The sequence below is a fragment of the Rhinoderma darwinii genome, chromosome 1, assembly GCF_050947455.1.
Source record: "Rhinoderma darwinii isolate aRhiDar2 chromosome 1, aRhiDar2.hap1, whole genome shotgun sequence".
Lineage (NCBI taxonomy): Eukaryota > Metazoa > Chordata > Amphibia > Anura > Rhinodermatidae > Rhinoderma > Rhinoderma darwinii.
Window position 1 is genome coordinate 353496287 of NC_134687.1, and position 12798 is coordinate 353509084.

Sequence of the window (12798 nt, forward strand, 5' to 3'; positions counted from 1 at the left end):
GTGTCTTTAATAGAATGGGGGAAATGTATTAAGACTGGTGTTCCAGATGCCAGTCTTAATCTAATGAACGATAAACTAAGATGCACCTAATTTATTAAGAAACGTATGCCTCTTAATAAATTAGGCGTATATCTGGCCGCCCGTGAGCTAAAAACATGAGCTGGAGTACATTTCCTCTTTAATTCACACCAGTTTCTGTCATAATTTAAAATTAATGTGTCTGGCCACGGAAGGCTACACCTATTTCGCTAAGCCCCTTCCACTTTTTAGTAAATTGTCGTGTGCGGCGCAAATGTCTCAAAAATCTAATTGCAAATTGTGACTTTTGAAGCATTTGTCACTACGCCATAAAACAGGCGTAGAAAGAAAAATAATTTCCCCCTACTGTTATTAGATTCAAAATTCTTTGCTGATTATGAAACAACAGTTACTCTTTCATTTCTTAAAGGCTTAGGAATCCTTTGCAGGTGTCTTGTGTTGATTAGCTGATTAGAGTGTCACGCCATGAGGCTACAATCTTCAACTTTTACCCAATTTTCAAATTTTCTGAGAGACCAAATTTGGGGTTTTCATCAACATTAAAATTGCTGGAAATAGATCACTCTGTGTGTAATAAATCTTTATAATATATGAGTTTCACTTTTTGAATTGAATTACTGAAATAAATTAACTTTTTTCTGATATTCTAATTCACTGAGAAGGACCTGTAAAGATATATTAACCCCTTAGTGACAAGCCTATTTTAGGCCTCAATGACCAAGCAATTTTTTACATTTTTACATCATCTCATTCAAAGAGCTATAACTTTTTTATTTTTGCATCGACACAACTTTATAAGGTCTTGGTATTTTTTAATAGCACCATTTTGGGGTACCTGTGATTGGCTGCAACCGTCACATGGGATGAAACGTCATCCCTGGAGACCAGACCATAGGAAGTAGGGGAGCATTCTGGGTAAGCATGGTTTTTTTTTCTTTCCGGAGTTGCAATTTTTTGTGGCGTAATCGCTGCAATTCTGCCGCAAAATTCGCAAGACTTTGCTTTCTGTTGCAGGTTTTGCATTGAATTCAAAGGGGAAAAACCACAATACAAAAATAAACAGAAACGCAGCATTAATTGACATGCTGCGGAATTACATTCTGCACCTCAGGTTAATTTATTAACGTTTACACTGCATTTCTTTACCGCAGCTTGGACATATGATTTTCAAAATCTCATCCACTTTGCCTCTACTGCAAATCCTGCGGAATTTCCCCACAGATTTCCATTACAGAATTCCGCAGCATTTACACAACTTGTGTACACGTCCTAAGGGCTTGCCCACAAGTAACGGAATTGCTGCAGCAATTCCGCAGAAAATAGCAGAAATTCCACTGCAAAAAAAACGCACCATTTCCTGCGGTTTTAACTGCAGAAAATGGTGAATTATATTGAAGAATTCCACAGTTTCCACACAGGTAGGTGCAGAATCACTGACTACGAGGTTTAAAGAATGTTACAAAAAAAAGAGCACAAGGATTTAGTTCCTGCATAAACATCATAATTTTGCCTTTCATATTTGATCCGTTGTCATGGCCTTGACTTCGTACAGATGTAGCCGTCTCTACCTTGACTTCTAACGCATTAAATAAACTATGGCTAAATTTCTTACTTTCTTTCTACTTCACAGAGATATCAGGTATAACAATTGGTAACAGAGAGTATAAAATAGGTTTATATGCTGCTGATGTTCTTATAGCTTGTAAATCTCCCCTTTCCTCATTACCCGAGATGCTCAAGGTTATATCCCAATATTCGGAGGTCTCCTATTATAAATTAATTATTTCCAAAACATTAATGATACCTATACAGGTGTAGCCATCTTTACCCTGACTTTTAACACATTAAATACACAGTGGGAAGATCCTTTATCTTGAGTTTTTCAATGACTTGTCAATGACTTTTGTTGTGTGATATCACGCTGCAGCAAGTTATCAGAGTCAAGTTAAAGATGGCTACATCTGTATGTCTTTGCAATCAATTCCAAGTTTGTCGAGGTGTTGAAAAAACACAATTGTTGTGACTACAGTTGTGGTTTCCATTTCAATAAACCTTAAGAAGTGCTCTTGAATATTCACCAAAGTAGTATTATTTGAATTAGTTTCCTGCATCCCAACAAAGCACACAACAAGTGTATGTTCACACGGGCTATTTTCAGCCGTTTTTCTGGCCGTAAACGCCCAGAAAAATGCCCAAAAATGTGAGGACTGAACGCCTCCAAACATCTGCCCTTTGATTTCAATGGGAAATACGGCATTCCGTTCCCACGGAGCGTTTTTTACGTGACCGTTTTTAAAAACGGCCGCGTAAAAAAAATGCCTCTTAAAAAGAAGTGCATGTTACTTCTTGAGACGTTATTGAAGACGTTTTTCATTGACTCAATAGAAAGACAACTCCAAAAACGACCATAAAAAATGTTGCAAAAAACGCAAGTTGCTTAAAAAACGGCTGAAAATCAGGGGCTGTTTTCCCTTAAAAAATGCTCCGTATTTACAGCCGTGTTTTGTTAAGCGTGTGAACATAGCCGTAGGGTATGTTCACACAGGCTGTTTTCAGCCGTTTTTCAGGCCTTAAACTAAATCCACCTTTGTTTTTTGGGTTTCGTATTTACGACGTATATCATGAAGTAAAAACATCTTGTTAACTTTATTCTATGGGTTGATACGATTACGGATATACCAAATTTAGTTTTTCATGTTTTACCACTTTTTGTTAAAAATCAAAATAGTTTTGCATCGCTACATTCCGAGAGCCAAAACGTTTTTATTTTTCAGTCGATATAGCGGTGTATCTTATTTTTTGCGGAATGAGCTGTAGTTTTTATTTGTACCATTTTGGGGTACATGTGACTTTTTGATCACTTTTTATTCCAGTTTTTTTGGGTGCTAAGGTGACCAAAAAACAGCAATTTGGGTGTTTTGAATATTTTTTTACGCCCTTTACTGAGCGGGTTAAATAACATTATATTGTAGTAGTTCGGACTTTTACGGCCGCGGCAATACCAGTTATTTAAACATTTTATTTTTTTTTACATTACTTTAGGGAAAATATGAGAAAGGGGGGGGGGGGTTTGAATTATTTGTATTTTTTTTTGTACAATAAAAAATACTTTAACTGTATTTTACTTTTTTATTAGTCCCCCTAGGGGACTTGAACCAGCGATCATTGGATCACTTACATGATATACTGCAATATTAATGTATTGCAGTATATCTTGTTTCTTACAGATGCCAGATGCCGGTCTTCCTAGCAGTCCAAAGATGGGATCTCTTATTGTAGTCAGCTTTTTCATGAGTACCTAAGTTTTTTTAGCCAAGTTCTTCTAATCACTTGTTCCAGTAGAACACATTGCAGCTACAAAAAATCTGGGTGGGGAAATTTTGCAGCAATTTTGGGTAGTTTCACTATAGTAATGCCTGTGATCAAATCCTCTTTTACTTGCATCCTTAGGATATCTAAAACGTTTCACTGTGCTCAGAAAACCCTTGTGTATCTGATGACAAAAAAACTTCAAAATACACCACTTTTGTTTAGCAAGAGCAGCAGTCTTGGCATGTCACCTCTTTTTGTAGGTAGCTTCAGAGATGTGTCTTCTTTCGTCAGACATACTTTCTTTTCATCTCTGTGAAAAGAGGGAATTTATGTTATGTGTATTTTTTTTAATTAAATGATAAGTGTAGAATTCTAACATTAATCTGATTTCCCTTAGTCCTACCAGCACCACAATAATGGGGTATTTCTGCTCCTGTGTACTAGTAGGACAGATACAATTTTTATTTTAATCAAATCAAATAATAATTATCTGGAGCCCCCTTCCTACATAAGTATATTTCACCTCTCCCTCCTTGTGTTTTTTTTTTTATAAAGTAGTAGCATTAATTAGGGCGGGAAGCTTGTGCTGCTGTTAGGTCTAGGGAAAAACAGACTAACGTTAGAAATCTACACTTCCCTTACGTCCTATCAGCAGCACAATAACGGGGATTTAGCAAGAAGTAACCCCATAGGGAGAGCCCTCTTGACTGGTGGAACTCAAAATTGACCACTCAAGAGCCGTCTTCTCGGAGAACTAAAAATTCAGCCTATAAAGGTTGGTAAATATTAAGTGCGAGTTTCAAGCTGCACAGCAAATTTGATCCAGCTGGATCAGACTTTATTCAGTCCAAGAGATGGACACTGCTCTAGTAGAGTAGGTTCTAGAAAAATGAGGTGGATCAGAATTCTAACAATGTAAGCCAGTCTACTGGCCTCTACACTTCATCTACCCAAGGTAGGCTTGGTGGATTTGAAGAATCCATTTTTGTTGAGCCTTGGAGATTTCCAGGGATTCCCAGCCAGTCTTCCATGAGGACACCCGCCAGGCTCACAGCCGTGCAACATTTGCGATGGTAGGAGCTGGACCACAATGTTATTATTCTTAGCCAGATGCGTAATCTATTGCGCCATTGGCTCTGCTCAGCAGAGTGGTCCCTTCAAAGCGTACACTAGAAGATTTGAGTGAACTCGGCAGGTACAACAGTACGCCTGGACAATCTTAGCGATAGCCATATAAATCTTTGGATCTGCTTAAGGGTGGGTTCACACAGAGTTTTTTGCAAGCAGAAAATCTGCCTCAAAATTCCGTTTGGGATTTTGAGGCAGATTTTGCTCTGCCTGTACGCTTTTTCTGCCTCCCATTGATGTCAATGGGAGGTTAGAGGCATAAACGCCCGAAGATAGGGCATGTCCCTTCTTTTTCCCGCGAGCCGATTTTTCCGCTCGCAGGAAAAAAACGCCTCCGCCTCCCATTGAAATCAATTGGAGGAATTTTCAGACATTTTTTGGCGTGTTTTCCAACACGGTTTCCGCCTAAAAAAACTTGTCAAAAAACTCAGTGTGAACTCCCCCTAAGTGTACCTCATCCACAGCAAACATGGACTGTACACAGGATGTTTCCTCTTCTGTAAAGTTACAGGAAAGGGGAGTGGGAGAAGTAGTGTGTTTGTAAGAAATAGAAAAAATAATAAATATTTTATTAATGAATAATTAACTAAAAACAGCAATGTTAAATGTGAGTTATTTAGCGCCAATGTCCCCTAACTTGGCACAAAATACAAATTGTGTCTGGAATGGACATACTCCGTATTGTTAGATTTGAATAGTTTAGCCTACACTAGTAACGTGTATATAATAGATAATTACTATGTTGAACCTATCCTTGTGGGTAGAACTAATCTGCCAATAGCCAGTCAAAAATAAAAAATTTACCCTAATGAATGGAGACTATCATATGTATTAGTGTTATAGATTGCACTGAAAGGGCTCTTAATTGCGCTAAATCACAAATAAAGCCCAAAAAGTAGGGAGACCTTGTTTGATCAAGGATGGTAGCATAACCTTGTATAAAGCCGCATGCAATTAGTTGGCATGAGGACGGACACGGTACTGTAAAGTTGCGGTACCGCACAGGGTCTAGTCTACAAAGAAAAAAGGGGGAATGACTGGGAATTACACTAAAGTAGGCTATAGTACATTATTATTGTTATTGTCCCTGCAGTTATATTGGAATAACCAGTGTGTCCTCATGCTAATTTTGATTGACACTCCAGTTTGTAGCATATAGAGCGAAAATCAATTAAATCACACTCGATACTGTAGGCTCCTGCATCGGGCTGTAATAGTAAGCCCAGCAGTGGAGGAACCCTTTGCATCAATTGTAGTAACAAAGTGCAGTGTTCACATTCAATTCTATGTGGACAAGCACGGCATAGTAGAATTGCAATGCCACGCAGTGTCGGATCTGCAAGGAGAGGGATGAGAGGTAAGCTGCGGTCAATAGTTTGAGTGCATCAGCACAACAAACACAGCTCTGTGCGGTACCTCCGCTCGCTTAATAAATGAGCGGGTGGCCGCACAGACTGTGTGTTGGCACAGCGATCTCCAGTCCCTCGTGATGGTGGATATTTTGCTTATCAAACAGTTAGACTACAATGGCGTGGTCCGCTTGAGTGTGGGCAGGCACGGCATAACAAAATTAGGATGCCATGTTGTATCAAGATTCTGTAGGGAGGGAGAGTATGAAGTCGCGATAAGCTGTTTGAATACAACAGCACATCAAACACAGCTCAGCGCCGTCCCTCCGTGCATTGGGAATTGAACGAGTGGCCGTGCAGACAGTCACAGCATATTCTCGTCTCTAGCTAGGGCAGATATTCTGCCAGATAGACACTTTATCAGTCTGCTATTGTGCAGTACGGAGTAATGTATAATCATGTAACATTGAGAATGATTAAAACACCCGACGCACGTTTCGCCGGTACTTCCGGCTTCTTCCAAGGGTGGTGGCCGCCGGACTTAGGAACCAGAAATAGTAAAAAATTCCTGATTGACATGAATGGCAGCCAATCAAAAACTGTTAGAGATTGGAAACAAAATAACAGTGCAACAAGATACTTCCGGCAGAGTCTAGGAATGTATCAATGTTAAAGCAACATTGCCAGATCTAAGAGTTTATTTAATGAAGACGGAAAATGAGAAAAACGGCCAATGTACGCACAGAATGGGTACAAACGTCATATTTTTAAAACGAAAACAAGTATATAACGAAAATGATGGTAATTGGCAAGAAGAATACCAGAGAGTTCCTAAGCTGTCTGGCTAATAGTAATAATATTGGTCCTTGGGTAGTGCAAACCAACTTGGTAAGAACATTCGTTTTGGAAAGACATATAGTTGAAAATATCAAAACCAAGTGGATTGCTCACCACAATACATAGGAGAGAAAGTGTAATTGATAGATTGTCTATGATGCATTATCGATACTTGTGACTATAACCACTTCTTATAAGGATGAATCCGTGGGTCCGTATTACTTAGATGGTATTGCTTAATATGTATATCAGATATGATAATTACGAAAAAATAATAATAAATGTGGGTAACGATTCCAGCTGACTCATTGTGTGAGGTATTTCTTCATATAGAACCTGGTCACTTCAGCTGAATATGTGATCCTTGATAGGATCAAAGAAAACAGCCAAAGTTAAAATTATTGTTTAAGCCAAACGGATTAAAGGAGTACATGCGGAAAATCCATTTGCTTTCACTGCTCAGAAGAGCCTCATCCAAATTGCCACCTCTAATGCCCATGTTGACTTTGCAAATTGCCCAACCTTTTAGAGCAAGCCAATCCAGATTGTGTCTTTCTTTTAAATGCTTAGAAATTGAAGTAGGGGCAAAAGGTTACTTTTGGAGCTTGCATTCCTTCTCAGTTCTATCGTAATTTATGATCGTCCTAATGTGTTCTCCAATACGAATTTTGAGTGCTCTAATCGTTTTGCCCATGTATTTCAAACCGCAGGGGCACTCCAGACAATACACGACTCCTTCGGAATTACAATTCATATACTCTCTGATGCTATACTGTGCACCAAATCCATCAGTGAATTGTTTGGTTGTGATCAAAATTCGACATGCCTTGCATAGTTTACATGGGAAGAACCCGTTGTTCTGGGTTTTCTTGGTAACATCACCCCGTGTGAAGGGACTCGCATCCAAAATATTTGATATGCTGGTTCCTTTACGGTACCCTGATAGGGCTCTCTCTCCCAAGATCGTATTTAAAGTATCTGCATCATGCTATCCCAGTCTGCGTGGTAGTTGGTAATAAATCTTGGTTGTGTAGTGGGTTCCGGAATTTTATTGTCTTTCTTGATTTGTGTCTTCTTAGGGATAAGTAGTTATTCGCGGTTAGTTCTTAAGGCTACATTTTAGGCCTATTTAATGTTGCAGTTAGAATAATTTATTGCCTGTAACCTAGGATTCAATTCCGCTGCTCATTTTTTAAAAGTAGAAAAGGTTGAACAATTAAGTCTTAATCTTAAGAATTCTCCCTTTGGAATCGCCCTGATCGTATTTTTGGAGTGTGCGCTTTAAGCAGCCAGTAGGCTGTTGGTCGAAGTAGTTTTTCTAAAGAGATCCGTATGAAGGTTCCCCTCCAGATCTGTGTAAATAAGGACATCTAGAAACTGAATCAACTGATGGTTATTTACAAGAGTTAGTTTAAGATTAAACTCGTTGTTATTCAGTTTCATAATGAATTTCTCTAGATCTGGGATCACGCCCCCCCAGATGACAAAAATGTCATCTATATAGCGCCTCCAAAGACACACATTGTCTGTCAAGATTTTCATCTAATCACAGAAGACAATTTCCTCCTCCCATCGCTGTGCCCCTAATTTGTAGGTAAAACTGTCCGTCAAAAATGAAGTAATTCCGTGTAAGGATAATTCTCAGAGCTCTGAGAATTAAATCTTTCCTAATAGGGTTCAAATTTAGATTCCTACACAGGAAATATTCAATTGCTGAACAGCCTCTGGAGTGGTCAATGCTGGTATATAGACGTTCCACATCACAGGTAACCAAAATTTAATCTCTATTGAGATTAATACCATCTATCTCCTTGAGTATCTGCATGGTGTCTCTGGTGTGGGAAGGTAATTTCGACACAATGTCACAGAGTTAATTGTCGAGCCATTTATTGCATTTCTCCGTGAGATTTCCCACACCAGAGAAAATAGGCCTACCCGGAGGGTTATCGAGATTTTTATGTTTCCTCTTCTGCCATCATAGCTTTTTATTAAAGCTTCATCCACTTTGAAGGCCCTAGGCTCCCTGTATATAAGCCCCATCATCTTTGTATATACTAGTCATCATCCCTGTATATAACCGCCATCATCCCTGTATAAACTAGCCATTATCCCTTGATATACCAACCAGGCTGCTATATACAGGGATGATAGCTGGTATATACAGTAACAGGGATGATGGTTATATATGCTTTCATTTACTCTCAGCGAGGTATGCAACATTTTCTAATGCAAACTCCTCTGTCACACGTCAGAGAAAAGATTAAAGGCTATGTACACCTTCTAAAGCATTTTTTTTTTAAATAAAAATATCAGTGTGCCACTTTGTAATTAGTTTTTATTCAAAATAATTTTTACTTTTTGAGATACAACTGCTTTATATCCTGTATACAGAGCATCTGTATCTAGCACTGAGACCTGAATCTGTCAGGTCAGCGGCACGGAACGGTTCATATGGAATTTAGATTGTGAGCCCCAATGGGGACAGTAAAAAAGAGGACCTCTGTACAGCGCTGCGTAATATGTTGGCGCTATATAAGTAACTGAAATAAATAAATAAATAAAAGTGTCAGCTGGTCCTGCGTATCGCCAATCACATCTAAGTTATGAACACATCTACCAGCATGCATGCACGAGGCCAGAATAACTTTTTTATTTTTCCGTCAATGGTGTGATATGAGGCATAATTTTTTTGCGGGGGGAGTTGCAGTTTCTATTGCCAGTATTTAAAGTACCATATAATATACTAGGAAACTGAAAGAAAAATTGTTTGTGATGTGGAATTGGGAAAAACTGATTCCTCCATTTTTTGAGTGTGGTAAAAACGACAACTTAACTTTATTCTGCTGGTCAATACAATTACGACGCTACCAAATTTAGTTTTTATTATTTTTTACCACTGTTAAAAAAAATTTTATGTCACCATATTCTGAAAGCCATAACTTTACTTTAACAGTGTAAGTTAAATAATGTTACAGTGTTTGTTTATTTTTTTACAATAGAGGAAAAATAAAAAAAATTGTATTTTTAGCTTTTAATATATATTTTTTTTTTGTACACTGCTAAAAACGTTAACGATTCTTAACAATTTTTAATAGTCCCCCAAGGGGATTTGAACCAGTGATTGTCAGATCGCTGGGTTAATACACTGCAATAATAATTTATCCCAGTGTATTGTCATTTTTACAGGCTCCTGTTAAGCCCAGCCAGCTTAATAGAGGTAGATCTGGGGGCCTTTATTAAGCCCCCGGGCTGCCATGACAACCATCAGAATTCCGTGATCGCGACACGGGGGGGGGGCTGTAGGGGGGCTACCACTCCCTTTCTAGCAGCTTAGATGCTGCAGTCGCTATTGACCGCGGCATCTAAGTGGTTAAACAGCCAGGATTAGTGTTCTCTCTGTTCCTGGCCGTTAGTGCGAGGTGTTAGCTGTAATATGCAGCTGACACCAGCAGCGTATGGAGTGGGCACAGTGTGTGATCCCGCTCCATACTTCAACCCCCACACTTCCTTGTGTGTGAAGGGGTTAAACTAGCATTCGGGTTAGTTTCTGTTGCTCTTTACAGACACAATAGCAAAGCATGTTGCACCATACCTCTAAACTTTTAACTATCGTAAAGAGTGACAACACATGCGGCGCGCAAAGTGCAATTTTTATTTTATTTTAAGCCATGCCTCTAACCCTGCCTAATCCTTGACCATGCACACCGAGTTCCTTTTTTGCCACTACACATTAATAGTGCCCTCTTTTGGGTGACAAACAGGAATAGTGATTTTTTTTGTATGACACACATTAATAGTGTCCCAACAAAGTGATGATACCTCCTTTGTGCCTTCTCACAGTAATGATGCTTCTATAGTGCCTTCATAGTGTATTATGTCCCTAAAGTGCTTCCACAGAGTATAATGCCGCAATAGGGCCCCCACACAGTACCATTCCCCTGTAGTGCCCGCACACATTATGATCATATCCACAGAGTGCTACCACACAATAACCTGCCCCCAGAGTGTCCCCACACAGTATGATGCCCCCATAGTGTCCCGACATAGTGTCATTCCCCCATAGAGCTTCCACACATTATTAAGCCCCCATAGTGCACCACACACAGTACCATGCCCCCATAATGCCCCACCACACAGTTTCATGCCCTCATAGTACCAACACATAGTATTTTGCCCCATAGTTCCAGAACACAGTATAATGCCTTCATAGTACCCCCCACAGTATTATGTCTCCATTGTGCCCCTTCAAACAGTATGGTGCCCCCATAGTGGCCCCCTACAGAGTATAATGCTTCCATAGTACTTCCTACACAGTATAATGCCCCCTTTGTGTCCCCTACACAGTATAATGACCCTATAATGTCCCACACAGTCTAATGCCCCCACAGTGTCCCTCGCACAGTATATTGACCCCCACCAAATATTAGTACCTCCCCACATGGTACATGCACCTATAGTGTCTCTGTTCCTGCGACAAATGCATGTCTCTTCTGGTCTGTGCTGTATTTGGTTCGGTGCAGGTAGGCACTTACATATCACTACACCGCGACTGTCTGCACCAAGCCTATCAAGTGTCGCAGGGATAATGGTGCAGCAGAGAGCTGACAGCTCCCTTCTCCAACAATATATTCAATTGTATCTGTGTCCTCAGGATGCAGATACAGGTGAAACCGGAACATACCGCCAGACTACCAGGTAGCTGGAGATCACCCAGAATGGTTGTGAAGTATGCTGCACTATTCTTTTTAGTAAAAAAAAAAAACTGATCTGTGATGGTAATGGAATCTGTCACTGGGATCTTTTACACAAAAATGTCATTTTACATAAAGACAGAAGCCATGTGTAAACAGAAACTAAACTGGCCAGACTAGAAATGTAATCATTAGGCCAGTATAATAATCTGCATTTTTTTTGTAATGAGATAAATACATTCTGTATTGCCCTAGCCTAATGCTTTCCTACGAACAGCGATTTGTTGCTCACTAAAACAAAAAAAAGTCTAGGTCTAGCTACACTCTAAGGCCCCATGCACACGACCGTAAAAAAACTCCTTTTTTGCGGACCGCAATTGCGGTCCGCAAAAACTGACCCATTCCCTTTCATTGAACGCGGACACACAAGGGTGTCCGTGCCGTGGAAATGTTCCGGAAATTATGGAACATGTCGGTTTTTTTGCATTTTGCGGGCCGTGCTCCCATACTTCGATTTCTGATTGCGGGCACGGTCGTGTGCATGGGGCCTAAGGCCTTAACTGCAAGGTGCAAATATCTTTTCAGAAAAGTAGGCATATGGAACAACAGCAAACCGCAAAACAAAACCGCACACGCAAATATATTTATATACCAGCACTTATATATCTCAGGATATGTTGAGATTAGAGGAAATGGTAAGGAAGGACACATCTGTAAACTGCACGGATAAATATATACCAGCAGTTAATAAACCACACACCTAAATATATAAAACCAGTGAATAAACTGCACACATAAATATATACCAGCAGTGAATAAGCTGCATACATAAATATATACCAGCAGTAAATAAACCACACACATAAATATATACCAGCAGTGAATAAACCGCACACATAAATATATACCAGCAGTGAATAAACCGCACACATAAATATATACCAGCAGTGAATAAACTGCACACATAAATATATACCAGCAGTAAATAAACTGCGCACACAAATATAATAAATAATGGACCTCTTAAATGATGAAATGGGTGGGAGCATCAGGGATAGCCAGAAGCAGGGGAAGAATTAACAGTGACATATTCTTTCTAATGTTTCCTGTCCTCTGTTCAAACACCCCGTTCTATGGCTGGCTCTAAATAGTAAAGTAAGAGCGGCTGCATTTGCGGCTTTCCGTCCAACTGCTCCAATGATTTGCATGGGGAGTACGAGTGGTGCTCAGTCAGCACTGCTGGAGACTGGAAATCCGTAAGAATGTGGCCGCTTTTACTTTCTAAGGGTAAGGCCACATGGTGCAGTCACGGTGCGTTTATGTTGTAGTTTTAAACTGCAGCAAGTCATTTTTCAATAGACATCAATGGTGAAATGTTTGTTATGGACAGACTGCTGCTATTATATTACAATGTGTTCTTTGTGCAGTTAACTGCATCTTCA

The 12798-nt window shown here is 39.6% G+C and overlaps 1 long non-coding RNA gene across 1 annotated transcript in view; it reads right to left on the bottom strand.

Moving 5' to 3' along the window:
* LOC142742301 (uncharacterized) overlaps positions 1–12798 on the bottom strand; it is a 73958-nt gene that overhangs the window by 52886 nt on the left and 8274 nt on the right. The window contains exon 2 of the long non-coding RNA XR_012881346.1: positions 3600–3661. This is a non-coding gene — a long non-coding RNA (uncharacterized LOC142742301). The remainder of the gene's footprint in view (positions 1–3599; positions 3662–12798) is intronic.